This window comes from Lepidochelys olivacea (assembly GCF_965140295.1).
Source record: "Lepidochelys olivacea isolate rLepOli2 genome assembly, chromosome: 6".
Taxonomy (NCBI): Eukaryota; Metazoa; Chordata; order Testudines; family Cheloniidae; genus Lepidochelys; species Lepidochelys olivacea.
Genome location: NC_140416.1, coordinates 73,652,019 through 73,678,326, shown reverse-complemented (window position 1 = coordinate 73,678,326; position 26,308 = coordinate 73,652,019). Strand labels below are relative to the sequence as shown.

Below are 26,308 nucleotides of genomic sequence, written 5' to 3'. Positions count from 1 at the left end.
GAAAAAAGAGGAAGAGGAAAAGCAAAGTGTGAGGGCAGCGAATAGGTGCATTAACATTTCAGTTGTGTCAATGCAAATTTAAACAGACCCAATTATAAAACTTGGAATGTGTGTTTGTTATGGTAATGCAGTCCGGTCCTTTGAATTCTGAGATACTTGAGTCACTACTGTGATATGTACATACTGTATGTGACCACATTTGAGTGTGTATTATAGAAGAGGAAGCTCTAGCTCAGTTTTTATTCAGCTTTCTCCATCACTTTTCTCAATTTGGGTTGATACTTTCCTTCTTTGGTGCCATCAAGAGGTGTTTTTCTCTTTTTTAAGTTTAAGAAAAATACCAAGTAGTCTTTTGTTGAGTATGGAGAGTATGAGAGAAATAAATTTGTTTTCCAGCTTACCAAAACAAATCTTTCTTTCTATCTCTAATAACTTGAAGAATTACTGAACAAAGAAACTACAGCTCAAACTTGCCCTGTGGCTGGTGCTTCTGATAAATAGTCTCTTTGCTAAATTTGGGGTTTTCAAATCTAAAATATTAAACTATAATGGAATGGAAAAAACACTTTTTAGCAACAACTTCATATTTTCCATGCTTGACTGTCGAGATACAACAGGTGTTGCCCAATATTACTGGGACTGCTGTAAATGAAACACGCACAGCAGAATCCTCCAAAAATAGCTCTAAGGGAATCACAGGGACAAATAATGTGTGTATACTATGGGCCTGATTCTTATTTAGACTATGCCCCCTTACACAGCCAAAGGGATAAGACTCAGACCCTATGGCTTCAGGATATACATGCAAATTAAAAGGTTTCATTTCAAAAAAAGGTTTTAGACATTTCATTGCAAACACACCGCGATCCAAATCTAGACTGATGGTGTTGCTTTGTTAAACCAGCTTTGCAGAAACTTCTATCACAACTGTAGCTGAAGCAAACTTGCCTCATTCACATAAGTGAAGGGTGAACTTCAAAGCCTAAATGGGTTATTTAAATGCTAATGTTAAACACATGCAGTTTTGTCTTCTGTGGTTTTTTTTTCTTTAAAAAACAAGGAAGTTAAATGCAAAAATCTTTTTCAATGCAACATTAAGTTTAACTATGTTAATTTTCTAAAGTGTATGTTTAAGTTAAGGTTCCCACAGTAACTTATCCATTTTGCAATACTTTATGTAATAGTTCTATAATGAACGGTCTTAACTAGTTATCAAATGTACTGTGTACAGTATGGGTAAATTACTTTTATTAAAAGTGAGGTCCCAATCAAGCACACACTTCTGGGCATAGTACTTCCTACTGTGACTAGTTCCATTGAACTTTTTCCCTTCCTTATTTGTTTAAATTCATAACTGTAATTTTGGGTTAGCCTGCTGTTTGCATTTAATAAACATAGGTGTGCCACACGCACATACATTCACATACGCATGTGAATGGTTAAATGTGGTAAATAATAGTAATTGATAATGCAAATAATAATATTTCTCTGTTTTTAGAATCAGCTGATTTGAAGATATATAACACCACCATTATTTTTTCTTTCATTATGTCATTGAGTGGATGTGGGTTCTTGGGTATAGCCAGAACTGTATGTGTGTTAATGTGTCTTGAGGTTTATAATCTGTTGATGAGATGGCTATTTAATTATTAAAATGCAGAACAAACAGAATTGATTATGGAATGCGAAATTGTGAAGTACTGTAATGTCTCTTCTTATCTATTCAAGGGTGCAAATGTTATAGACTTTGTGCTGCTTATATAAAGTTCAACACTGTCAGAAGACAGGGTATTGTTACTGGGCTAGATGGACCATTGGTTTGACCTAGTATGTCTATTCTTATATGTAGTTGCTAAACTAATTTTCTATTTTCAAATTTCAAGTTACAGGAGATATAACTTCAAAGTGAGTCAGAGCTATGTTTATCCCTCTTATATGTCAGAGTTTAAGTGCAATGTTTTATGTATACACTCATCATGACAGTTGAAAAGGCTATAAAGAAAAGAAATTATATAATTGCTTGAAAGAATTAAGTAGTAGGGATAGAGTCTTTCAGAAACTACAGAGCAGTTTTAATAATTATATCACCTGAAGTTAAGCTGCAAAATTATGTCCTAATTATTTGTGATGAGTAATTAACTATAAAGTTACAAGCTTTGAACGATTTTCAGAAATAATTTTCTTTGATTTTTTTCCCACACACACAAACACCCCATCATTTTCTATTTTAGCAGTTTCCACAACTTAAATATTAAATTCTTATTGTTTGCTTTCTGTTGTATTAGTAGTGTGTGTTTTGCAATTCTAATCTTCACATTTTTCTTTCTTTATCACCGAAGTAGGCCTTTTGAAGCCAGGGAATTTTTCATAGCAATATTGACAGTGTTCACATTTGCATGATGACAGCCAAGGAATGGAGCAGTAATTTTTGAAATTGCAGAAGTATTTAGAACACTGATAAAAGCTGAAATATATTTTTGATGGATTGAAGTTAAGCATACATGATTTTTCCTGCTGTCAAAAGGCTCTGAATTTAGTGAATATTTGCCTGCTGTGAGAATGCAAGATTAACATCACAACCATCACCCGGGCACCCAAACCCTGCAATTTAATAGCTTTTTAGGTTCTTTCCTTTTTCTAAACAGCAATTAATCTCATTTTAGTACAATTTTCTCGTTTCTGAAGTCGCTCATTGAATCGCTGTTTTGTTCATATTTGGCTTCAGCTCCTCTGCATAGTCATTAAAGTCCCAATTAATGTCACCTTTAGCTGAAGAGTACTCATTTTTATTGAGAAAATGACAGTTGCTGCCATGAGTAGTGCAGTGTAATATACATTAATTGCCCTGTAACACTGGTAATTACGAGTTTTTCAAGCCTCTCAGTAAACTGTCATGCCTAGACAAGACTGTGCTAAAATAGATTACTCATTAGGGAGACCTGTCCTGTTTTCTGGTGGGTTCTTAGTGTTCATTTAAAAAAAATCTTGAGCTTGAACAAATAGTTGCCAAAAGCAATTTCCTACAACAACATGCTTGTGTTGGGTTTTTCAGCCATCACTTAAGTCTGCGGTCAGCAAACAGACAGGGTGCAGTGGACTCTAGAGATGTTGAGATTTGAACATTTATTTATCTGGATCACAAGAATAAGCTTAACAGGTCTTAATTCAGTATTGAATATAGATCTGATTTAAAGCAGCCTTTTTTGATATTGTGTTATAACAGGGCTACATTATGCTTTAAAAAGAGCAGTTGCTGATTCCAATATTTTATGCCTGAAAATACTTAACCTTGTAATATTATTGACTGTCCAGTGAATTGAAATTATTATGCCCATAATCAAATCGTTCTGAACTGAGGAATAGCAGGGTCTGTTTAACATAATATAATGCAGGGACTGTACCGCATTACAATGTGTATCTTTTAAAATTCTAGAATCAATAGATGGAGAGAATTGCATTAATACTGTGTATGAAATAACTGGTTCTGAAAATCAGGCTTTAATATATATTGTTAAATGTCATGCCCACTGACTGAACTGGGAGAAAAAAAAGAAGAAAAAAGATGCTTCTAATTTCAAAATGAATATATTTCACTGCATTCTCTGTCTTTCAGTCTCTCTCATATTTCACATTTGTTTTTTAAACACAAAGTATTCTTCTCTAAAACCCATTGCAGTACTAAACTGACTAAAGAAAACCTTTGTTTTATCTTTGTTGTAACACCTGCTTTAGGCAATCTGCTCTTTCTCTCTCTCTCTCTCTAAATGAATTTTGTCACAGCCTTTCATATTCTCTTGTGGTGATGAGCTAATGAAAGTAGATAGTACAATTTGTGCTGACCAGGTAGCAACTGCCAGCTTGCAGCTGAGGATAGTTTAAATAAATAAATAAATAAAATATAGCATTATATCACTGATTTACCCATTACATGACATTAATAGTGAGAAACCTTGGTGTGTTTATCTGTTTGTATTGGTGTGCATTTATCGAATTGTTTATGACAAGACTAATTGGGGTAATTGTAGACACTGAAATTACCTGTCAGCTATATGTAACCACACTCCCTTTCTTTCTGACAAATGATGACAACTGAGGGACCCCATAGCATTACTCATGATGGCTTTTCGAGTGGTAATAAGGACAATAGGGGCCCTGGCTAATTTGACATGGACAGCCTTCACAACAAGAAGCCAGCTAAATGACTTGTCAGTAGGGGAAAGAAGTCGGAAAAGTAATGGAGTCCCCCATGGCGCTCTGACAGGGAGATGAGGCAATTTCAACGGAAAGTGAAAAGGCTTCAGTTTGTCAAGTATTTAGAACAATCAGAGAACAGCTAGAGGCTGGAACCTGACAATAAATTTGTGAACCATGGTAGCAGTTTCATATAGGTCAGTTATTTCATAATGGCTCTGAAGCTTTCATAGGTTTCTGCTTTCGTAGTATACTTCACATCCACCAACTGGTGCTTTGTCACCTTAAATTTGTGCTTCCCTTTACACAGTAGGAATAATAGTTAAGGTTACAGAGGAACAGAAATGTAAGACAGCATGATTTTCAGACACCAGTCTGTTGAAAAATAAACAAAAATTTAGATAGTAATAATGTGATTGCATCCATTACAAGCTAGTGGTGTTAACACATTCTCTATGGTAGCGGCCTGCACCGTTTTATGGATAAGAAGTGACGTAATTTATTTTTCACCAGCAAAACTAAATGAAATGCAATCTTTTTTATATTTTCACCCTTCTGTACATAGTTAAAAAATTTTAAGGTTCATTTCCAACTTCATGCTCTTGAAACATATTCCAGTTCTGTAGTTATGACCTCTATTGAAACAGTGTAACTGATGACACAGAAAGGGACTTGTGATTTCGTTGTGTGGTCTATAGAGAGTGATGTACTTGAGGATTTAAAATTAGAAAAACTCCTGATTTAAATATCAGTTCTTAAAGTTGTGTTCTCCACTGATCATGTGGATTTTTTTCTGTGACTTCAGGAGCCTGTCATTTTTTATATCAATGGTGTTGACCTTTTTATTTGCAATGAAGAAAAAAAGTCCATGATTAAAGCATCAGTGTTGTTCTGTGTTTTCTGAATCCTTGACTTAGGATCCAGTATTGCTTTGATGTGTTCATGGGTTTTGCTTGGATCTAGTGAGAGACATCAACGTTTTCTTTCTAAAGTGATCTTTTTGTTAGAAAATAGGACAGTACATAGTAGTTTACATTTTTTTACTTTTGACAACTTTTTTCCTTCATTTTTGCTAATGATTCCCCCACACATACACCCATTTTAAGCATTCGAAAACTAGTGCAACAAGTGTTTATTCAGGAACTCTGGATCCCAGCCCTTACAATAAGTGCTTCAAGATGTATGTCTCATCTCATGAGCAACATATCTTTTGACCTGGTCTTACTAAAATTAGCTGTATAGGCTTTTTATTTTCTCCACCTTCCTCCTCTGATCTCCAAGTCTCATTGTTCAGTTTTGAAGGATTCTTAATTTAGGCCACCAGAGAATTTGGCCCTTTATTCCCAATGCCAGAGTATTTCAAAAATATTTTTTTATTTCCTGTGCTTTGGTAATTGTATCAAGGAAAAACCTTGATCATCCCTGCAAGATAGGCTGTTGAGTGAGTCACACACACACACACACCAGCCCTGTGAGATGATCATTTAAACATATGTGCATCTCATTTACTATTCTTGCCTGCCCTGCACATGTTCTCCTAAGTTTGCCAAATAGTCTTTCTACCTACCTTATTTTCTGGTTGTTCCTTCAGTAGAGCTAATGAAATTACCAACATATGCGAAAGTGGGATAAGTGAAAGATCTTCCTCTTCTTTCTCTGTCTGAGGCAGAGCTCTTGAGTTGTTCATATTCAAGTCCTCTGAGTACTACGAGATTAGGAGTGTTCGAACACTGTGGTGTCTAGAATTGTTTCAGCATGTTCTCTTTGGGCCATATTCTTCCTTCACTATTTGTGGAGTTGCACAGATATGAATGAGAGCAGAATTTGCATCTTTAAGTGTGGATTGTTTCAGTGTCATTCATGCATATAATCACCTCATTGCCAATAACTGAATTTAATGTTGCCACAGACCTTTTTAACACTTCTTACCTCAGTGCACATTGGTCTCATTGGAGGTCTGCGTATTGTATTCCTGTTATGAGACATATTTGCACAATACTTTTAGATTTATTGATTTCTAATGCTGTCTTGCATTAGCTCTGATGATGCTCTATAGTATGTTTTTTCTAAATGGTTGGAAATATTATAGCTCTGAGGAACTAGTGTTTTTAAACAATACTCCTGGTTTTCTAGCATTAGACTGTCACCAATTTTGTCCTCTCCCCAAATTCTCTTTGAAAAATTAAATATAATGTAAAATTAACACCAAACTATAATGTAATTTCAGAAAAAGGATGGTTTAACATTATCCAAAGTGAACTGTGTGATCTTTGTCGGGGGTAGGAAACTGCATCAGTGTAGTGGAAGAATTCTGAGAGCCATCTCCATCATATAATTGGATTTTACCAAATCCTAATCACTCTATGATCTGTAATAGCTGAGTATCCCCTTTCAACACCATTAAATGCCTTTTCTGATTCAAGTGAAAACCAGTCATAGGGTTTTCCATTTTGACTGCTTTTTTATATTATCCATACGTATTTCTTTATAATTAATTAACTAACATTAAATAAGTATTCATATGAAATACAGGCTCTTAGCTAGAATCATAGAATATCAGGGTTGGAAGGGACCCCAGAAGGTCATCTAGTCCAACCCCCTGCTCGAAGCAGGACCATTTCCCAGTTAAATCATCCCAGCCAGGGCTTTGTCAAGCCTGACCTTAAAAACCTCTAAGGAAGGAGATTCTACCACCTCCCTAGGTAACGCATTCCAGTGTTTCACCACCCTCTTAGTGAAAAAGTTTTTCCTAATATCCAATCTAAACCTCCCCCACTGCAACTTGAGACCATTACTCCTCGTTCTGTCATCTGCTACCATTGAGAACAGTCTAGAGCCATCCTCTTTGGAACCCCCTTTCAGGTAGTTAAAAGCAGCTATCAAATCCCCCCTCATTCTTCTCTTCTGCAGGCTAAACAATCCCAGCTCCCTCAGCCTCTCCTCATAACTCATGTGTTCCAGTCCCCTAATCATTTTTGTTGCCCTTCGCTGGACTCTCTCCAATTTATCCACATCCTTCTTGAAGTGTGGGGCCCAAAACTGGACACAGTACTCCAGATGAGGCCTCACCAATGTCGAATAGAGGGGAACGATCACGTCCCTCAATCTGCTCGCTATGCCCCTACTTATACATCCCAAAATGCCATTGGCCTTCTTGGCAACAAGGGCACACTGCTGACTCATATCCACTGTCACCCCTAGGTCCTTTTCCGCAGAACTGCTGCCTAGCCATTCGGTCCCTAGTCTGTAGCTGTGCATTGGGTTCTTCCGTCCTAAGTGCAGGACCCTGCACTTATCCTTATTGAACCTCATCAGATTTCTTTTGGCCCAATCCTCCAATTTGTCTAGGTCCTTCTGTATCCTATCCCTCCCCTCCAGCGTATCTACCACTCCTCCCAGTTTAGTATCATCCGCAAATTTGCTAAGAGTGCAATCCACACCATCCTCCAGATCATTTATGAAGATATTCAACAAAACCGGCCCCAGGACCGACCCTTGGGGCACTCCACTTGATACCGGCTGCCAACTAGACATGGAGCCATTGATCACTACCCGTTGAGCCCGACAATCTAGCCAGCTTTCTACCCACCTTATAGTGCATTCATCCAGCCCATACTTCCTTAACTTGCTGACAAGAATACTGTGGGAGACCGTGTCAAAAGCTTTGCTAACGTCAAGAAACAGTACATCCACTGCTTTCCCTTCATCCACAGAACCAGTAATCTCATCATAAAAGGCGATTAGATTAGTCAGGCATGACCTTCCCTTGGTGAATCCATGCTGGCTGTTCCTGATCACTTTCCTCTCATGCAAGTGCTTCAGGATTGATTCTTGGAGGACCTGCTCCATGAAGAATGTGGTAGTCATGATGTGGAGCCTAACCCAACGCCTTGGAATCTTTCTGTTCACTTTAGTAGCTGTTGCGATCAGGCCATGAGTTTGGTGTATAGTTCTGGCAATGTTATAGGGGTGTTTTGATCTGGTGGTATTGTTATGAGGGACAATTTTCCAGAAAAACCCTTGCCTTTGGCTTCATTAAGAGTTTTAAATATTAACTTTAGAATTTTGTCTGGTAGGAATTTTTGATGTATATACCACTAAGCATAAACAGTAATAAAGGTTAGCACGTGCTGGGAATCTGGGAGGCGAGAAGGAAGGCCATCAGACTGCAATGGAGATAAAATCACTTGTACCAATATATTCCCTACTGCTACCTGCTGTAATAATGGAAAAAATCATTTAATTTCTTCATCGCTTCCTTATTTTTTTAATATAGATTAATTTCCTGCTGGTGAAAGGTGCCGGGTAGAAAACAAAACTGTTCAGAAAGCTATAAGCAGGGACCTTCTTTCTTTTGGGTAGGTTTGACCAACATATACGCGCACACATATATACACAGAAACAAACATTAGAGAGAGATGTACTTTTGTTTGTTTGTTTCCATATTTATTTTTACTGCTGAATTAAAGAAGTTCTGTTTTCCATGCTGTTTCCTATCACTGAGTGAAGATTACTGATGAAGTGAGCTGTAGCTCACGAAAGCTTATGCTCAAATAAATTGGTTAGTCTCTAAGGTGCCACAAGTACTCCTTTTCTTTTTGCAAATATAGACTAACACGGCTGTTACTCTGAAACCTGTGGCTGTTTAGGGATTTGAGCTTTTCATTTAATTTAAATTCCCAGCACTGACTATAGATGTTGAAGTAATTAATAATTTCATTGATACATCTCCATGTCTTAATTACTTTAAAACTGGTAGTTGGGGAGTTCAGTTATGTTATATAAGGAAGAATGATAGATGCCTCTTGGCCTACAAACTGTCCAGATTCACTTATAAATTGAGTAGCATTAATGAGAACCTAAGAAGTTTCAAATTGTAAAATGAACCAATCTGATGTATTATTAAATATGTGAGTGTCAAAGTATTCTAGCTGCTGCATTTAGGGTTAAACAGTTAATTCAACAACGTATAAAGCTTGTTACCATAGTAAGCGGCAATAATCAATACAATATTATATAAGAAATATTATTAATGACCTAAATGTCATTTGCTGTTTTTATTACATTTTATTGTATTTAGCTTGTAATTTAAACTGCTTTCTAATTAATTTTAGTCTTACTCAGTTTGAACTAGTAAAACCTACCTATCTAATAGATGACACATGTTGTAGGGAAACATACAAGATTCTCATTTCCCCTAGATCAGTCAGCCATGAAATAATTAACTGGATTTTTGTTTTTCCTGCGTTTTTTTAAGAAATATAATACAATTGAATTTGTCCAGTTTTTTTTAAAAAGGAAACAAACATGGAAGCAAATTACCTAAATGTTTTATCTGACAACATTCTCTTTTAACTGTTAAAATATCCTGAAGCACTTGATCACAATGCCTTTTAATTTTAAAGCCATGTGTTGTATTAGTGAATTGCAGATGTTACTGATTTGAGCTGAAATTTCTCAGTGTGTTTACCAGAACACTAGGCTGGCACTAACAAGGTCCTATCTAGGTCAAAAGACCTAGAATCGACATCTTTCTTAAATCTTACTCTTGTGAAAACTAGAAGCCCAGGTCAGGGCAGTCAGCTGATGGCATTACCTCTTACAACCACTGATTACATTAGCTCTACATTTATCAGCTACAAAAAGACTAACACTTAACCTTTTAAGTCAATAGTTTTGATGTATCCTTACTTTTTTTAAATGGGGACTGTTGTACTAAAGTATTGGTTCAGTACCAATGAAGTATAACACAGTTTTTTCCAGTTTTGCCGACTACTAGGTTTACACAGCTAAGCAAAATTCACACTTTATGTCTGGGGGTGGGGGGGTTGGCTAATTTTGATGCCTAGATAGCTACAGTAAATATTTTACTTTTTTAAATGTGTTTCATTTATCTTTGGAATTTTGTTAGTCTCTTGCCCTGGATTTAAAATCAGTAGATGCATTTTATAGGTAGTTCAAGAACAATCTTAAATTGTTCAGTGGGAAATATCTAGAAACTGGCGTTTTCCAAAGAAAACACATATAATTTCACTTCTAATTTAGTTTTAGATATTTAACTCTCATTCATTCCTAAAGTACACAGTATAAGCACTATACAGTGAAAACTAGTCCCTGCCTGTGCAGAGAGCACTATTCCTCCTCTAGCAGGTTGGTGCTGGGCTCCTCTTTCCCCTTCCTGGGCTCAGCCAGCAATTAACTGACCTATGAGTAGTAGATTCTGACTCTTAGTTGCAAAGACTGGCATTGCACAGAGGGTATATGTGAAAAGTTATCAGTAGAGTCTTAGAATGTTCCTGATTACACATGTTGACAGCCTGAGCTCTTCATCTTGCTACAGGGCAGGAAAGCCACAAAGTGTAGGGGCTGTGTCTAGGGAATAATAGTTGGGCTGCTCCAGCAGCAACATCTGGAATATTACATGAGAACATAAGAATGGCCCTACTGGGTCAGACCCAGGGGCCATCTAGCCCAGTATCCTGTCTTCTGACAGTGGCCAGGGCCAGGTGCCCCAGAGGAAATTAACAGAATTGGTAATCCTCAAGTGATCCATCATGTTGCTTATTCCCAGCTTCCAGCAAACGGAGGCTGGGGACACCATTCCTGCCCATCCTGGCTAATAGTCATTGATGGACCTATCTTCCATTAATTTAACTAGTTCCTTTTTGAACCCTGTTATGGTCTTGGCCTTCACAACATCCTCTGGCAAGGAGTTCCACAGGTTGACTGTCCATTATGTGAAGAAATACTTGCTTTTATTTGTTTTAAACCTGCTGCCTATTAATTTCATTTGGTGACCCCTAGTTCTTGTGTTATGAGAAGTAGTAAACAACACTTCCTTATCTACTTTCTCTGCACCAGTCATGATTTTATAGACCTCAATCATATCTCCCCTTAGCCATCTCTTTTCCAAGCTGAAAAGTCCAGGTCTTATCAATCTCTCCTCATATGGAAGCCATTCCATACCCCTAATCATTTTTGTTGCCCTTTTCTGAACCTTTTCCAATTCCAGTATATCTTTTTTGCGATGGGGGTGACACATCTGCACATAATATTCAAGATGTGGGCATACCATGGATTTATATAGCGGCAACATGATATTTTCTGTCATATTATCTATCCCTTTCTTAATGATTCCCAGAATTCTGTTTGCTTTTTTGACTGCTGCTGCACATTGAGTGGATGTTTTCAGAGAACTGTCCACAATGATTCCAAGATCTCTTTCTTGAGTGGTAACAGCTAATTTAGACCCCATCATTTTATATGTATAGTTGGGATTATGCTTTCGAATGTGCATTACTTTGCATTTATCAACATTAAATTTCATCTGCCATTTTGTTGTCCAGTCACCCAGTTTTGAGAGATCCTTTTGTAACTCTTCTCAGTCTGCCTGGGTCTTAACTATCTTTAGTAATTTTGTATCATCTGCAAATTTTGCCACCTCACTGTTTACCCCTTTTTCCAGATCACTTATGAATATGTTGAATAGGACTGGTCCCAGAACAGACCCTTGCGGGACAGCACTATTTACCTCTCTCTATTCTGAAAGCTGATCATTTATACCTACACTTTGTTTCCTATCTTTTAACCAGTCTATGAGAGCACCTTCCCTCTTATCCCGTGGCAGCTTACTTTGCGTAAGAGCCTTTGGTGAGAGACCTTGTCAAAGGTTTTCTGAAAATCTAAGTACACTATATCCACTGGATCCCCTTGGTCCACATGCTTGTTGACCCCTTCAAAGAATTTTAGTAGATTGATGAGGCATGATTTCCCTTTACTAAAACCATCTTGACTTTTTCTCAACAAATTATGTTCATCTATATGTCTGACAATATTGTTCTTTATTATCGTTTCAACCAGTTTGCCGAGTACTGAAGTCAGGCTTACAGGCCTGTAATTGCCGGGATCACCTCTGGAGCCCTTTTTAAAAATTGGCATCACATTAGCTATCCTCCAGTCATCTAGTACAGAAGATTATTTAAATGATAGGTTACGGATTATAGTTAGTAGTTCTGCAGTTTCACATTTGAGTTCCTTCAGAACTCCTGGGTGAATACCATCTGGTCCCAGTGATTTATTGGTGTTTTAATTTATCAATTTGTTCCAAAACCTCCTCTAATAATACCTCAATCTGGGACAGTTCCTCAGATTTGTCACCTAAAAAGAACAGCTCAAGTTTGGGAATCTCCCTCACGTCCTTAGCCGTGAAGACCAATGCAAAGAATTCATTTAGTTTCTCCGCAGTGGCCTTATCGTGCTTGAGTGCTCCTTTAGCACCTCGATCGTCCAGTGGCCCCACTGGTTGTTTAACAGGCTTCCTGCTTCTGATGTACTTAAAAAAAAATTGCTATTACTTTTTGAGTCTTTGGCTAACTGTTCCTCAAATCCTTTGTTGAACTTCCTAATTGTATTTTTACACTTCATTTGCCAGTATTTATGCTCCTTTCTATTTTCCTCACTAGGCTTTAACTTCCACTTTTTAAAGAATGCCTTTTTGCCTCTCACTGCTTCTTTTACTTTGTTGTTTAGCCATGGTGGCTCTTTTTGGTTCTCTTACTATGTTTTTTAATTTGGGGTATACATTTAAGTTGAGCCTCTATTATGGTGTCTTTAAAAAGTTTCCACGCAGCTTGCAGAGATTTCACTTTTGGCATTGTACTCTTTAATTTCTGTTTTAACTAACCTCCTTGTTTTTATGTAGTTCCCCTTTCTGAAATTAAATCGTACAGTGTTGGGCCGCTGTGATGTTTTTCCTGCCACAGGGATAGTAAATTTAATTATATTATGGTAATTATATTACCAAGGGGTCCAGCTATATTCACCTCTTGGACGAGATCCTGTGCTCCACTTAGGACCAAATCAAGAATTGCCTCTCCTCTGGTGGCTTCCAGAACCAGCTGTTCCAAGAAGCAGTTATTTAAGGTGTCAAGAAACTTTATCTCTGCATCGCATCCTAAGGTGACATGTACCTCGTCAATATGGGGATAATTGAAATCCCCCATTATTATTGTTGAGTTTTTTATTTTAATAGCCTCTCTAATCTCCCTGAGCATTTCACAGTCACTATCACCATCCTGGTCAGGTGGTCTGTAATATATCCCTACCACTAAATTCTTATTATTAGAGCATGGAATTTCTATCCATAGAGACTCTATGGTACAGTTTGATTCAGATATGATTTTTACTTCACTTGATTCTACGCTTTCTTTCACATATAGTGCCACTCCCTCCCCCCCCTCCGCATGACCTGTTCTGTCCTTCCGATATAGTTTGTACCCTGCTATTACTGTATTCCATTGATTATCCTCATTCCACCAAGTTTCTGTGATGCCTTTTATATCAATATCCTCATTTAATACGATTGTTTAAGGTAGCTTTTCTCCACCATTCCAAAGTAGAGAAGCCTATATCAAAGTCCTCCAGCTCATCACCAATGAGGGGGGACCCAGGTGACTACAGAGTATCGTCACTGGTAGCCCTGAACCAACTGACTGGGAGTTCTACAAATGGCTGAAACTTGGATAGCAGCAGCAAGTTATGCACCTAACAGATAGCTGCAAACTGGAGAGTAAGGGAACAGTAGCAGTAGAATAGGGCCAGGTGATAGGGAGCATAGCTAAGCTGCCGCCAGCAAAAGAAAAGAGGAAGCACAGCCCCTAAGGAAGGTCTTCTTGCGCTGCTTATGAATCCATCTTAAGGACAAAGGCTGAACAAAATGCAGAGCAGATATGTGAAGGGAACAATAGATTCTACATTAGAGGAAAGTAATGGTCTGCCCATCATCTCTTCTTTCTCCCTTCTGTCACTGGGAGTTGCCATGAAATGAGAGCAGTAGCTAACATTGTCCCCAGTGCAGGGTCTTTCCTTGTGGCTCTTGGTAACCAGTCCTCAGACCAGCATGACATACAGTCTGTGCCTATTAGAAAAGCTGTCCCTTGGGTTAATGTGTGCCACCTTTCATTGCGGTAGTCTGTCATCTAGGCCAGTGCTTCTCAAGCTATCTGATGTGGGGGACCGGCAATTTTTTTTTCCAATGTGCGCGCAGACCGGCAGCCGATGGTTCGCGGACCGGCACTGGTCCGTGGACCACCACTTTGAGTAGCACTGATCTAGGCCATCTCTCCGTTACAAACTTCAATTGATACAAGTAATGTCGGCATAAAGTGGCTGGAGTTAGTATATCGCTTGTTCATGTGCGTACTTGGCTCCTTGTGTCGGCACTGCACGTACTCACCAGGAGTGCTTTTGTCTGTACACCATAAGTAAGTATCCCAGTGTGCAACCCGCCACAGTCTTGCGCACTGCCTTTTGGAAAACTTTGGCAATGCGTGGTGGGGCAGAAGTGAGTTGCGTAGGGGTTACTGGGAGCAAGGGGTCAACCTCCCAGCATCCAACTGTGTCCATACCATAATGTCATTTATATCCCATAACTTTTGCTCCTTTTTAAAAAATTCCATGAACTCACGTGGCTCTCCTTGCTGTCTGCCATTTCTGACAGAAGCATGGAGCCCACACAGCTTTGCATTATTGTCATAAGTTTTGCATGCACAGGACACATGATCCACCAGTATTTGCAGAGTTGTAAGAAGAGCCAAATCAGCAGCAAAAATGACTATTTCTTGGAGGACCAGGGGGACATAGTGAAAACCAATTCAAGGTTATTGGTGGTGTTCACAAAGCAGCTGTAGATGGGGGAATGCCACTTCTGGGCCTGAGAAATGAGCATTGACTGGTGGGATTACATCGTAATTCAGGTTTGGGTTTATGAGTGATGGCTACAGAACTTGAATGTGCAAGTCCACACTGCTGGATCTGTGTACCAAGCTTGCTCCAGTGCAGGGACACCAAAATGAGAACTGCACTGACAGAGGAGAAGGAAGTGGCAAATGCCCTGAGGAAATTTACAACACCAGATTGCTACTGGTCAGTGGGCTTTAAAGGAAGGTGAACCCTTCCAGTCTAGATCACCCCAGTCATTGGAGTTCACAATTGTAACCACAGCAATCCGTGTCAGGCACTGAGGGAGATTGCCCGAAGGACTGTTATGGTTGACATAAGTGACTCATTGTCTACACCTGCATTGCATCAACTTCAGTACATAGATGAACTGGCTGAGTGCCAGCAGGGGAGGTGGTGTTACTGTGTCACTGTAACAGGGCACTTACATCAGTGGGAGACAAATTTAAGTGTAGACACATGCATTACGTTGACATAAGGCAGCTTACTTCAACCTAACTTGGTAGCATAGACCAGGCCCTAGTTTCAGACAGATTTCCCCAGTTCATAGGCACCAGTAACTCAGGCTAAGGTACAAGTTAGAATCATAGAATATCAGGGTTGGAAGGGACCTCAGGAGGTCATCTAGGCCAACCCCCTGCTCAAAGCAGGACCAATCCCCAATTAAATCATCCCAGCCAGGGCTTTGTCAAGCCTGACCTTAAAAACTTCTAAGGAAGGAGATTCTATCACCTCCCTAGGTAACGCATTCCAGTGTTTCACCACCCTCCTAGTGAAAAAGTTTTTCCTAATATCCAACCTAAACCTCCCCCACTGCAACTTGAGACCATTAGTCCTTGTCCTGTCCTCTTCTACCACTGAGAATAGTCTAGAACATCCTCTCTGGAACCACCTTTCAGGTAGTTGAAAGCAGCTATCAAATCCCCCCTCATTCTTCTCTTCTGCAGACTAAACAATCCCAGTTCCCTCAGCCTCTCCTCATAAGTCGTGTTCCAGACCCCTAATAATTTTTGTTGCCCTTCGCTGGACTCTCTCCAATTTATACACATCCTTCTTGTAGTGTGGGGCCCAAAACTGGACACAGTACTCCAGATGAGGCCTCACCAATGTCGAATAGAGGGGAATGATCACGTCCCTCGATCTGCTCACTATGCCCCTACTTATACATCCCAAAATGCCATTGGCCTTCTTGGCAACAAGGGCACACTGCTGACTCATATCCAGCTTCTCGTCCACTGTCACCCCTACGTCCTTTTCCGCAGAACTGCTGCCTAGCCATTCGGTCCCTAGTCTGTAGCTGTGCATTGGGTTCTTCCGTCCTAAGTGCAGGACCCTGCACTTATCCTTATTGAACCTCATCAGATTTCTTTTGCCTCAATCCTCCAATTTGTCTAGGTCCCTCTGTATCCTATCACTGCCCTCCAGCATATCTACCACTCCTCCCAGTTTAGTATCATCCGCAAATTTGCTGAGAGTGCAATCCACACCATCCTCCAGATCATTTATGAAGATATTGAACAACACCGGCCCCAGGACCGACCCCTGGGGCACTCCACTTGACACCGGCTGCCAACTAGACATGGAGCCATTGATCACTACCCGTTGAGCCCGACAATCTAGCCAACTTTCTACCCACCTTATAGTGCATTCATCCAGCCCATACTTCTTTAACTTGCTGACAAGAATACTGTGGGAGACCGTGTCAAAAGCTTTGCTAAAGTCAAGAAACAATACATCCACTGCTTTCCCTTCATCCACAGAACCAGTAATCTCATCATAGAAGGCGATTAGATTAGTCAGGCATGACCTTCCCTTGGTGAATCCATGCTGACTGTTCCTGATCACTTTCCTCTCATGTAAGTGTTTCAGGATTGATTCTTTGAGGACCTGCTCCATGATTTTTCCGGGGACTGAGGTGAGGCTGACTGGCCTGTAGTTCCCAGGATCCTCCTTCTTCCCTTTTTAAAAGATTGGCACTACATTAGCCGTTTTCCAGTCATCCGGGACTTCCCTCGTTTGCCACGAGTTTTCAAAGATAATGGCCAATGGCTCTGCAATCACAGCCGCCAATTCCATTAGCACTCTCGGATGCAACTCGTCCGGCCCCATGGACTTGTGCACGTTCAGCTTTTCTAAATAGTCCCTAACCACCTCTTTCTCCACAGAGGGCTGGCCATCTATTCCCCATGTTGTGATGCCCAGCGCAGCAGTCTGGGAGCTGACCTTGTTAGTGAAGACAGAGGCAAAAAAAGCATTGAGTACATTAGCTTTTTCCACATCCTCTGTCACTAGGTTGCCTCCCTCATTCATTAAGGGGCCCACGCTTTACTTGGCTTTCTTCTTGTTGCCAACATACCTGAAGAAACCCTTCTTGTTACTCTTGACATCTCTCGCTCGCTGCAGCTCCAGGTGCGATTTGGCCCTCCTGATTTCATTCCTACATGCCCGAGCAATATTTTTATACTCTTCCCTGGTCATATGTCCAACCTTCCACTTCTTGTAAGCTTCTTTTTTATGTTTAAGATCCGCTAGGATTTCACCGTTAAGCCAAGCTGGTCGCCTGCCATATTTACTATTCTTTCGACACATGGGGATGGTTTGTCCCTGTAACCTCAACAGGGATTCCTTGAAATACAGCCAGCTCTCCTGGACTCCTTTCCCCTTCATGTTAGTCCCCCAGGGGATCCTACCCATCCGTTCCCTGAGGGAGTCGAAGTCTGCTTTCCTGAAGTCCAGGGTCCGTATCCTGCTGCTTACCTTTCTTCCCTGTGTCAGGATCCTGAACTCAACCAACTCATGGTCACTGCCTCCCAGATTCCCATCCACTTTTGCTTCCCCTACTAATTCTTCCCAGTTTGTGAGTAGCAGGTCAAGAAAAGCTCTCCCCCCAGTTGGCTCCTCTAGCACTTGCACCAGGAAATTGTCCCCTACGCTTTCCAAAAACTTCCTGGATTGTCTATGCACCGCTGTATTGCTCTCCCAGCAGATATCATGCTCTCCCAGCAGATACCAGTTAGGGAGGGGACCTTTGAGCAGTAGCTCTTGTGGAGCAGGAAAATATATGTAGTCACTTACTAGGCACTACTACTAGGTAAGATTGACTTAGAACAGCAGGTGAATGTAGGGGACATGGCTAACATCTCATCTGCCAATGTTTAGAATACTGATAAGCATCACTTGTCAGCGTAATGCTCGTAGCCAGAAGTCAAGAGTGCCTATGGGAGCTACAATAGTCTTTGGTGTGTCATCTATTTAAAAGGAAATAAAGAAAAAAACGAGTATGGAGATTACTGCTCGTCATCACTCTTAGTATAAAAGGAGAGCTATGGATTTCAAAGAATGGACAAAGAAAAGAAAAGGGCCAAATACCTAAAAGAGCCAGAAATTTGGAAATTGAATAGCAAAATTCTTGACCTATGTCTGTATCCTATTTTAAAAACATCTGGATAGTTACTTGTCCATGTTCAAATATTAGGACATCAATAGAGCGGTTCATGCCACAAATAGAGGTTTCTTGTGGCTGTGTTTTAATAAAACTAGGTCTGGCAAGCAACAACCCCTTTAGATAATTGTTACCTGCCTTTCAACCAAGGTAGTCTATGCATATTTAGTCAGGTCCCCAGACTCTTGATTAGTCTGTAAGTACCTACACTGGGAACAGATATTTAATAATGGGCTCTTCAGTCTAGCAGGGAAAGATATAACATGATCCAATGACTGAAAGTTGAAGCTAGACAAATTCAGGTTGGAAAAGAGGCATACATTTTTATCAGAGAGAGTAATTAACCACTATAACAATTTACCAGGGGTCGTGGTAGATTCTCCATCGCTGACAATTTGTAAATCAAGAGTGGATATTTTTCTAAAAGAAATGATCTCGGAATTTTTTTGGAAAGTTCTATGGCCTAGGTTATATGGAAGATCAGACTAGATAATCACATGTGCTCCTTCTGTCCTTGGAATCTGTGAATACAGGATGCAATGTACTTCATTAATCCAGAAGAGAAACAGCAGAATGGGGATTTGCATTTTGTAGTACCAAGTCTCAATTTTCATGCTTGGTTGATTTACCCTTTAAGTTACAGCCAGAGGACTTTAAAACATAGATCTGTTTGCATGAGTTGTGTCACAGAGTAGTGTTGGTTTTCTGAAATCAAATTGATCTACTCTTTCAGAGAATATCAGAATTTTCAATCATCACTCCCAGTATAAATTTGACTAAACTCTAATTTGAATATCATGGAGTACTTTGCAAAATGTGTATTATTAAGTATGACATAAAAACAAACAACTTTCTTTTAGTTTCAGTCAAGTGATACTTATCAAAAACTAATGTCATAGCTAAGATCCTGATGATGATCAATATATTTCTGAAGAACAAGCCTCAATATACTGAAAAGTATGCTTAAATTCTAGGACACTTATTCTCAGCTAATGTAAATAGAAGTAGCTTCACTAATGTCAGTGCCGCCATTCCAATTTACACCATTACACATTACACCTTATATGTGGAAATTAAAGAAAGAAGTGGGTCATATAAATTAATTTATAGAGTAAGAAGAAGATAAAACAGAGCACCACCGAAGTTTTTCATTTTGTTCTAGTGGTACAACAGTTACAAAAGAGAGTTGATGAAATTTATTGAAATGGACAGATAACTCTTGACCCATTTCTTAGCACTTCTTATTGGCATCAGATAATATTTTCAAATTATTTTTAAGATAATGGGCTGTTGTCAGATCTTATATCAAAAAATTTCTGCTTGCAACCACTAAAACTATCATTGAATATATTATTTTGCCCCTGTATATTTATTTCAGTAGCATATGTATTTTTAGGGTTGTGCAACAATTTGGGGCAGGAACCATCTTTCCATATCTTTGTGTACAGATTGCACAATGGAGCCTTAATCAAGGGCTCTAGCCCCTACTGCATTAAAGAAATGATAGGTAATAATCTAAGCCATTTTTTAGCTCCCACGCAGAATTGGATAATTCTGTTGTTCCTTTGTAGTAAAATGTGGACAAAACCCAAAGTCTGACAGGAAATAGAGTGGGATGCATGAATTAGTAAGTGGCATGCCAGCACACTAAAAAAAAAAAAAGGTTGGTAGTAAATGACAGTGAGTATGATCAGAAAAATCTATTGAAGACAGAAATATACTGCAGTACTTTATTTGAGAAGGCATGTGTAGTGCTAAACTATATACACTTTAGCAACATCTAGTGTACTGGAGCAGGATTTGTGTATATATTCTGCAAGCCATAGACAATCTGAGATGAAGCCCACATGCTACCAGTATTTGTAGATAGCTCAGGTGAGAACACATTGACCATCAAAGGTGCTAAATCTTATAGAGCATTCCACATTTTAGCTGAATTGGGCTGCCTGTGCACCACCATGTCATGTATGTGTGTCCTCATCCAAATACATTGTAGCCTAGGATAAAGTGCTCTAAGCTAGGCATCAGAAGACCATGAGTTCTGGGATGACCTCTACTGGCTGCTGTTTATATTTCTCAAAAAGAAAAGGAGTACTTGTGGCACCTTAGAGACTAACCAATTTATTTGAGCATGAGCTTTCGTGAGCTACAGCTCACTTCATCGGATGCATGCCGTGGAAACTGCAGCAGGCTTTATTTATACACAGAGAATATGAAAAAATACCTCCTCCCACCCCACTGTCCTGCTGGTAATAGCTTATCTAAAGTGATCATCAGGTGGGCCATTTCCAGCACAAATCCAGGTTTTCTCACCCTCCACCCCCCCACACAAATTCTATGGTGATAGCATGGGCAGGAGAGTGAATTTGTGGGGGGGGTGGAGGGTGAGAACCTGGATTTGTGCTGGAAATGGCCCACCTGATGATCACTTTAGATAAGCTATTACCAGCAGGACAGTGGGGTGGGAGGAGGTATTTTTTCATATTCTCTGTGTATAAATAAAGCCTGCTGCAGTTTCCACGGCATGCATCCGATGAAGTGAGCTGTAGCTCACGAAAGCTCATGCTCAGATAAATTGGTTAGTCTCTAAGGTGCCACAAGTACTCCTTTTCTTTTTGCGAATACAGGCTAACACGGCTGTTACTCTGAAACCTGTTTATATTTCTATGCACTTGAGCATTCTTACTATTATTGAGCAAGGCCTCACTCTGTTGGCCGGCCAAGAATAATTCCCCCATTAAACAAAAAAGCTAACTGAAAGTTTGCACAAAGTAACTTCCAGTTCTCTAATTTGGAGACCTAAATCATATCTAGTCATCCACAATACATCTAAGGGTATGTCTACACTGCGAAATTAGGTCGAATGTATAGAAGTCGGTTTTTTAGAAATCAGTTTTATATATTCAAGTGTGTGTGTCCCCACAGAAAATGCTCTAAGTGCATTAACTTGGCGGAGTGCTTCCACAGTACCGAGGCTAGAGTCGACTTCCGGAGCGTTGCACTGTGGGTAGCTATCCCACAGTTCCCGCAGTCTCCGCTGCCCATTGGAATTCTGGGTTGAGATCCCAATGCCTGATGGGGCTAAAACATTGTCGCGGGTGATTCTGGGTACATATCGTCAGGCCCCCGTTCCCTCCCTCCCTCCGTGAAAGCAAGGGCAGACAACTGTTTTGCGCCTTTTTTCCTGAGTTACCTGTGCAGACGCCATACCACGGCAAGCATGGAGCCCGCTCAGCTCACTGTCACCGTATGTCTCCTGGGTGCTGGCAGACGCGGTACTGCATTGCTACACAGCAGCAGCAACCCATTGCCTTGTGGCAGCAGACGGTGCAATAGGACTGGTAGCCGTCATCGTCATGTCCGAGGTGCTCCTGGTCGCCTGTGTGAGGTCGATCAGGAGCGCCTGGGCAGACATGGGCGCAGGGACTAAATGTGGAGTGACTTGATCAAGTCATTCTCTTTAGTCCTGCAGTCAGTCCTGTTGAACCATCTTATGGTGAGTAGGCAGGTGATACGGATTGCTAGCAGTCTTATTGTACCATCTTCTGCCGAGCAGCCATGAAATGTGGATGGCATGCAGTCCTTCTGCACCGTCTGCTGCCAGCCAAAGATGTAAAGGATAGATGGAGTGGATCAAAACCAGAAATAGACCAGATTTGTTTTGTACTCATTTGCAAACCGCCCCCCTCGCCCCCCGTCTAGGGGACTCATTCCTCTAGGTCACACTGCAGTCACTCACAGAGAAGGTGCAGCGAGGTAAATCTAGCCATGTATCAATCAGAGACCAGACTAACCTCCTTGTTCCAATAAGAACAATAACTTAGGTGCACCATTTCTTACTGGGACCCTCCGTGAAGTCCTGCCTGAAATACTCTTTGATGTTAAAGCCACCCCCTTTGTTGATTTTAGCTCCCTGTAAGCCAACCCTGTAAGCCGTGTCGTCAGTCGCCCCTCCCTGCGTCAGAGCAAAGGCAAACAATCGTGCATCTGAGTTGAGAGTGCTGTCCAGAGCAGTCACAATGGAGCACTCTGGGATAGCTCCCGGAGCCCAATACCATTGAATTGTGTCCACAGTACCCCAAATTCGACCCGGCAAGGCCGATTTAAGCGCTAATCCACTTGTCAGGGGTGGAGTAAGGAAATCGATTTTAAGAGCCCTTTAAGTCGAAATAAAGGGCTTCATCGTGTGGACAGGTGCAGGTTTACATCGATTTAACGCTGCTAAATTCGACCTAAAGTCCTAATGTAGACCAGGGCTTAGAATGGATGTACCAAATCTATGAGTTTGTCTATCCTGTCTCAGAGTAGCAGCCATGTTAGTCTGTATTCGCAAAAAGAAAAGGAGTACTTGTGGCACCTTGGAGACTAACACATTTATTTGAGCATAAGCTCAAAGCATTCACTGAATGCATCCAATGAAGTGAGCTGTAGCTCACGAAAGCTTATACTCAAATAAATTTGTTAGTCTCTAAGGTGCCACAAGTACTCCTTTTCTTTCTATCCTGTCTGTAACTGTTGCTCTAACTACAAGAACATACTCCTCTTCCTGAACCAGGAATATTACCAAGGATTCCTGATCTCCAGCATTCTACTGCAGTCTGATAAATAGTTGTGTAACCAACTAAAAAAGTATGCTAAATACCTACTAGAGGCTGGTTCACATAGAGGATATCAGTTACTCCTTTAGCTCAAGTAGCAGAGGTCTCTGCTGAGAATCCAGAGTTCCAGGTTTTAAACACTAGTGATAACTCAACAGTGGGAGGGATCTTCTTGGTTTTGAAGTGATTTTCTGTGTTTTTCTTGACTCCATGGCATGTGAGCCATAGAGGACCTTCTGGCCGTGCAAGAGCATTCCACCAAATGGCTATAGAATAGGTTGAAAAGATGAGAAAGAGCCTGTGTTACATACAGAAGGACCACATAACATTTTCTCTAGTGTGACAAAGTTCCTCCTCTGCCTTGGTGGGTCCTGTGCTTATTGGCAGATTTGCTTACCTCAGAGGTTCATGGCAGCCCTCAGTTTGGCCACTTTTATGGCTCAAATCTGCCGTTCACTCAGTTAGCCTCATCACTGGCCAGCATGGGGAAAAGGAAAAAGAACAGTCCCTGCAGTCTCCGCTGATACACTTAGTGGATCAGGGAACATGCCAGAGACCTTCCCCTCTGGTGGAACCCACAGTCCAGGTCAACTCCTCCAGTATCAAGCAGGGAGTTGGGGGGATGGGGGGAACCCGGGCCCATCCTCTACTCTGGGTTCCAGCCCAGGGCCCTGTGGATTGCAGCTGTCTACAGTGGCTCCTATAACACCTGCGTGACAGCTACAACTCCCTGGGCTACTTCCCCATGGCCTCCTCCCAACACCTTTTTTATTCTCGCCAGAGGACCTTCCTTCTGATGTCTGATAATGCTTGTACTTCTCAATCTTCCAGTAGTACACCTTCTCACTCTCAGCTTCTTGCGCATCTTGCTCCCAGCTCCTCACACGCACACCACAAACTGAAATGAGCTCCTTTTTAAACCCAGGTGCCTTGATTAGCTTGCCTGTCTTAATTGATTCTAGCAGCTTCTTGATTGGCCGCAGGTGTTCTAATCAGCCTGTCTGCCTTAATTGTTTTCAGAAAGTTCCTGATTGTTCTGGAACCTTCCCAGTTACCTTACCCAGGGAAAGGGGGCCTACTTAACCTGGGGCTAATATATCTGCCTTCTATCACTCTTCTGTAGCCATCTAGCCCAACACTGTCACACTAGATAGAGCCATAAGAAATAAATGTTAGCTTTTGCCTTTTTACTAAGCCATACATTTATTATAAAAATATTCATTTCAAAAGTGCCTTTCATTGTTTTTTACTCTTAAAATCAGTCATTCATAAAATGTGCCACTTTCTCTTTACTTGGAGCAATATCTTGCAAAATTTAGTTTGTTCTGTAATAAAAGTTGCTCTGCATGCTCATGTTGATTTGGCACATATGGAATCAACTCATACAGTAAAAGTAAGCTGTACTATTTGTTTGGTTTACAAAACTAATAAAAGTACAAAATACCCCAAAATAAATATTTAAAATTCCTTTTATGCATTGAATTGAAAATATGATGAAACAAAATCTGAAAAGAAAGCATTTGCACTCATGGAATTCAGGTGACAATCATAGAAGTATAATTAAAAACAGAATTGTATTAATCACAAATTGCTGTGGGAGAGTGAGATTATTAAATGTATATTGCTACCCTTTTACCTTAAACAAAAGTAATTTTGTCCCATAGTCAGTAAAAAGAAAATACAGAATTGGTTTTAATGCAGAGTCAGATCCTCAGGATATAAGTCCAGGGGCAGTGTGCAAACGTGAAGTAAAGTTCACCTCATGCATCTTATCGTTGCCTGAGGGCTGTTATGACTTACACTAACCTGTAGGAGCCACAAGAGATTGAAAATATAGGCCAGAATTGAGATAACATAGGAGCAGCCCCATCACACACACACACATATCCATGCTTCCTTTTCACTTCTGCCTCAGCAATAGTATAAGTCATTATATTAGCCCCATGCAACTGGAGAATCACCTACACACTGGGATAATTTGCCTTGGATATTTTATGTAGGACTTTCAGCCAAAGTAGCCGTCAATGAAGTGCAAAATAGCCTCACGAAACCCAAGGATCTGGCCATAAATGTTTCATACTTACATGGTGATACAAAGTTTACAGGTTGTTGGTTTGGTTTGGGTTTTTGTTTTGTTTGTTTGTTTATTTTTAACTATGCTGCTGCCGTTTTTCATTAAATTTATTTTTTGTTGGCTTGACCTTGAGTTTCTGGAGGTGAAGAACTCTGATAATGCCAATAATCTTTGTGGAAAGTAAATAACTGATAACACTGGGTCTTGTAGCCTTTTTTAATTTGGCAAGGCAAATCACAGGCTGGTAATTCAGACCTCTAAGTATATGCAATAACAAAAGTTTAGCAAAAGCTGGAAATCTGATAGGCAAGAAGGCAACACATCAGACTGTAATGGAGATAGAATGCCAATGCACACTCCACTGCCACAAGATAGAATAATGAAAAATTGATTTCACATATCATTCTCTTTGCTTAAAAAAATAGGGGAATTTCCTGCAGGTGAGAGATGCTGGGTGGAGCTGGTTGGGAATTTTCTGTCTAATGATTTTTCAACAGAAAATGCAGTTTCCACAAAATTGAAATTTTTCGCAGGAAAAGATTTTGACTTTTCAAAAAAATGTCCATTTTCCATTGGGAATATAGAAATGAAAAATTCATTTTGGGTAGGCTTGACCAGTATCGAAATATTTTTCTTTAAACTGACCCAAAATGTTTAATTTTGAATCCACGCAAAAAAAATTGAACAACATTATTTTATTGGAGTTGTTCCAACCCACATTTTCTGCTATGGGCCGGGCTTCTGAGGGGACTGCATCTCCCACAGTGCATTTCCTCTGCATGGAGCATCACCGGAGTTGCATGACTATGGAGACCAGACCCACCATTCTTACAAGACAGTAGACAAAGACAGTCTAATGCTGAAAAGCAATTTGGGAAACTGAAGCAAAACATTTCTATTTTGAAAATGCTACATTATGATCAAAAATATCAAAACAATATTTTCAGTATTTCCAAATCAATTTTTTTTCCATTCTATGGAAAATTTCGACATTTCAACTTTTTGTCATGTTTCAGGACTGTGACCTGGTGCCAGCTCTTGCTATGGCTGTAGGCATCAGCTGAACTCTGACAAATACATAGATGAAAACCAGACTAGCTCACCTGTATGTTAGCTTGTCCCATGAACTTGAATTCTGGAGGAAGGAAATAAAGATAGCTGACATGAAAATTCTTCATCTCTTTGCTGTTTGGGCTCTTTCAGGGCTGGAGCTAGGACTCAAAAGCAGAGATCCCCAGGGTCAACTTGAGTTAGCCCTAAAAGATA

The 26,308-nt window shown here is 40.2% G+C and overlaps 1 protein-coding gene across 4 annotated transcripts in view; it reads left to right on the top strand.

Moving 5' to 3' along the window:
* CDIN1 (CDAN1 interacting nuclease 1) overlaps positions 1-26,308 on the top strand; it is a 255,758-nt gene that overhangs the window by 128,217 nt on the left and 101,233 nt on the right. The gene's annotated exons all lie outside the window — the stretch shown is intronic.